A 4,730-nucleotide genomic window follows, 5' to 3' on the forward strand; every position below is an offset into this window, starting at 1 on the left:
TCCGTGGGGATTTCTTAAATCCAGAGCGTAGTATCGCTTACCAAAGCGAGTAGCACCGCTTAGTGCGTAAAACCGCACATAACGGCTGGATTTGAGACCTATATAAAGGCCCCTTCTTCCCCAGCCTTGTTTTTAGCTCTTCTCTCTCTCTCCTCCATTGTTGCCGAGCTCAAACCTGAGTGGATCTCCCTACCTTCCCAATCAATCTTGCTCATACTTTGAGGAGTGGTGGAGGAGACCCCGATCTATCGTTCTACCAAGAGAGATTTCACCAATTCGTGGTAGTCTTTAGTGGATCTTGTTGGTAGGGTTCCTATGGTGGGATCTTGGAAGAAGTGCACCTATGGAGGCTATCTTGGTGTTGTGCTAGCCCCATAGGTTGTTGGGATCCTCCTAGTGTTGTGGAGCTTGGCCCAACCTTGTGAAGGAACCACCGCCTCGACCGGTGCCATAGTGGAGAAGAGGGAGCCCCTTCGTGGAGCTCTCTCGAGGAAGAAGGTGAGGCCTTCCTTCGTGGTGTGGCCGCCTAGCCTCTTGTGTGAGGCTAGCACCTCCTCAACACATACGTACTCCCTTTTGTGGGAGGAACTCGCGGGAAACAAACCTCGCCTCGTCTCCGCACCCTCCGATTGTCCCGCTCCTTACTCTTACTATCTTGCTTGGTTCCTTTACTTGTTGCATTTGTCTAGGATCATACTAGGATCATCTTGAGCATCAAAGCTATCACCTTTGCTTCCGTTGCACTAAAAATTGAAAAGGCTAAAACTTTGCGTAGCATCCATTCACCCCCCCCCTCTTGTTCGCTATGATCCATTCAATTGGTATCAGAGCCAGGTTTTCTTTCTCGGGCTTTACCGCCTAAGAAATGGCCGAACAAGAGACGGTTGTGAATGGATCCCTTCCCGGTGAGCAATCACCTCCACCATCAATTGCGGATAATACTGGCTACTTTGGATGACCTCAAGAAATTGGAGTCATCCATTGTATCTCAAATGAAGGCTATGATGATGGAGTTGATTGCTCCAAAACCAAACCACATCATAGATCCTAAGGGAAGTGTCGATGTTCCTCCACTACAAGTCAACACCCTTCCTCTTGTTGGTTTTGTCGTGCAACCGACAAACCACCTCGAGAAGGGGAACTTGAGGATGTTGACACTTCATCAAAAGGGAAGGAGGAACCTTCTGGCTGCGGGACAACTAGGAAGTAATCATGCGGTGCCTCCACCAAGTGATTACACCGTGAATGTCCCAATACCTATGCCTCATATTTTGACTCATGGTTCACCACCGCTACTTGAATCTAATTGCTTGGAAAATTGGAAATTCTTAATGCGTTCTCATGTGCGCAGTGCTTACGCCGAGCTTTGGCGCATCATTGAGGAGGGCTATTCACCACGAGACCCAAAGAACTTGACAAGAAGAGAAGTGGTGGATGAACAACTCAACGCCACCGCCATCAACATGATCCACAGGGCTGTCACGCCCAAGGACCGCACTCATATCCGCTCGCTCAAGACCGCCAAGGAAGCATGGAATAAATTCGACAAGCTCTTCCTCGGAAATGAGAACATTCAAAGCTCTCGATTCGATGAAGTGAACAACATGGCCGACAACTTCATCATGAATGAGGGAGAATCGCCCGAAGAGATGTACCGGCGCCTTATCGCTCTCGCCATGCAAATGCAAGATCTTGGAGCAACATTTGTGGATGACCCTTGGATCAAGAGAAAGTTCTACAATGCTCTCCTTCCTTATGAGGAAGTAAAGTTTATGGCTATCCGCCAAAACGCCTCCTTCCGTGCTATGACATCCGATGAAGTTCTTAGTGAAGTCATCGCTTTGGACATCTCTAAGAAGAATGCGGAAGATCTTGTTGCTCGCGCCCACAACACCCGCAAGCCCAACCTTGCATTGAAGATGAAGGAGCATGGAGCTAGTGAGAGCGATGAGGATCCCATTGGAGTGGGGTCCGGATGATCTCAAGGCCAACTATCATGAACACATGGCTCTTGCCGCCAAGAGTTTTTGGAGTGGAAACAAGACACGAAGCTCAAGACCAAGGAGATACTCACCTCATGATTCCACAAGACACTCCTCCAAGAGCCCAAGGGAGGATCAAAAGGGAAGATCTTGCTACAATTGCGGCGACAAAAATCATTTTGTTGCGGATTGTATCTGCACGAGAGAAGGGAAGACAACGGTGGAAGGGTCGTACGAAAGAGCAAGTTCAAATCCCTCTCCAAAGGTTTCTCCATGTTCTCCTCCAACTCCGATGACACCAAGATCTCCTCCACCAAGAAGCCTAGAGCCTTCATTATTCGTGAGGAGTACTCCTCTCGATGAAGGTGATGAGCGTGAAGACAAAGGGTTAAACAAGAAAGAAGAGGGAGTGGCCACCATCGCCATTTACACTCCCTCCATCTCTCTTCAACTCTCCAAATGAGAACCTCATCACCAACAACTCTCGTTGCTTAGTGGCAAAGGTATTGTTGGAGGTAGAACCCCTTTCCGAACCTACACCTTCGTCAAATACTATTTGTATTGTGGGTTTGGATGCTCCTCTCACTAACATGCTAGGGGATCAAGACCGTATGGTGAAAAAGGAGAGGCTTGAGAAGGAGGAGGAATTAGAGCTTATCTCTCTCACTCAAGCTCATGAAGAAGAAGTGTGCATGCGTATGTCTCTTGAAGCTAGTGCTATTATTCTTGAAGACTCCAATAATTCCCTCATCTCCCAACTCATCAAGGACCGAGATCATGCTCTTGGTTGGGTGGATGAGCTCAAGACGAAGAAGTCGTTATCTTGAAGAAAGCTATGAAATGGTTGCTTGAGGATGTTGCAACCCTTACCAAGGACTTCAAATCCTTGGAAAGAAAGTTTGAGCTCCTATCCGAGATGAGGAGGCATCCTCAAGAAGAAGTGTACAAGAAGGAAGAAGATGAAGGTCCCAATTCATGTTGTGACAAGCTCCTTGACGAAGTTTGCTTCTTGAGAAGACACAATGCAAGATTCTTGGAAGTCATTTCTACCCAAGAGGAAGCCTTGGATGAGTACTATCGCTTGAGTAAAGAGAATGTGTCATGTTGTGATCATGAAGAGGAGATTGCCACTCTAAAGAGACACAAGGCCAAGCTCGTTGAAGTGAATGATAGGCAAAATGAGTCCTTGATGGAGTGGGTTCTGCTTGAGCAAGGAAAATGTCACTTGTTGTAACCATGAGGATAAAATTGCATCTCTAAAGAGGAGCAATGGTGACACTGCCTCCGACGTATCGATAATTTCTTATGTTCCATGCCATATTATTGATGATACCTACATGTTTTATGCACACTTTATGTCATATTCGTGCATTTTCTCGGAACTAACCTATTAACAAGATGCCGAAGCGCCGCTCTCGTTTTCTCGCTGTTTTTGGTTTCGTAAATCCTAGTAACGAAATATTCTCGAATCGGACGAAATCAAGACCCGTGTTCCTATTTTCCCGAAGCCATCCGTAACACCCGAGAGCCGCCGAGAGGGAGGCCCCGGGGGCCCCACACCACACGCCGGCGCGGCCGCAGGCGGGCCGCGCCGCCCTATGGTGTGGTCGCCCCTGTCGCCCCTCCGACGCCGCCCTTCCGCCTATTTAAAGCCTCCGTCGCGAAAACCCCGATGACGAAGAACCACGATACGGAAAACCTTCCGTAGCCGCCGCCATCGCGAAGCCAAGATCCGGGGGACAGGAGTCCTGTTCCGGCACCCGCCGGAGCGGGAAGTGCCCCCGGAAGGCTTCTCCATCGACACCGCCGCCATCTCCACCGCCATCTTCATCACCGCCGCTGCTCCCATGAGGAGGGAGTAGTTCTCCATCGAGGCTCTGGGCTGTACCGGTAGCTATGTGGTTCATCTCTCTCCTATGTACTTCAATACAATAATCTCATGAGCTGCCTTACATGATTGAGATTCATATGATGATGCTTGTAATCTAGATGTCACTATGCTAGTCAAGTGAGTTTTACTTATGTGATCTCCGGAGACTCCTTGTCCCACGTGTGTAAAGGTGACAAGCGTGTGCACCGTGTGGGTCTCTTAGGCTATATTTCACGTAATACTTATTCACCGTTATGAATGGCATAGTGAAGTGCTTATTTATATCTCTTTATGATTGCAATGTGTTTTGTATCACAATTTATCTATGTGCTACTCTAGCAATGTTATTAAAGTAGTTTTATTCCTCCCGCACGTGTGTAATGGTGACAAGTGTGTGCATCCGTGTTAGTACTTGGTTTATGCTATGATCATGATCTCTTGTAGATTATGAAGTTAACTATTGCTATGATAGTATTGATGTGATCTATTCCTCCTACATAGCATGAAGGTGACAAGGTGCATGCTATGTTAGTACTTGGTTTAGTCGTATTGATCTTTCTTGCACTCTAAGGTTATTTAAATATGAACATTGAATTGTGGAGCTTGTTAACTCCGGCATTGAGGGTTCGTGTAATCCTACGCAATGTGTTCATCATCCAACAAGAGTGTAGAGTATGCATTTATCTATTCTCGTTATGTGATCAATGTTGAGAGTGTCCACTAGTGAAAGTCTAATCCCTAGGCCTTGTTCCTAAATATCGCTATCGCTGCTTGTTTACTGTTTTACTCGCAAGTTACTACCGCTCGCATTACTACCGCTTGTTTACCGTCCCGGGCAAAGCACTTTTCTCGGTGCCGTTGCTACTACTTATTCATAC

The sequence above is a fragment of the Lolium rigidum genome, chromosome 4 (assembly GCF_022539505.1).
Source record: "Lolium rigidum isolate FL_2022 chromosome 4, APGP_CSIRO_Lrig_0.1, whole genome shotgun sequence".
Taxonomy (NCBI): Eukaryota; Viridiplantae; Streptophyta; class Magnoliopsida; order Poales; family Poaceae; genus Lolium; species Lolium rigidum.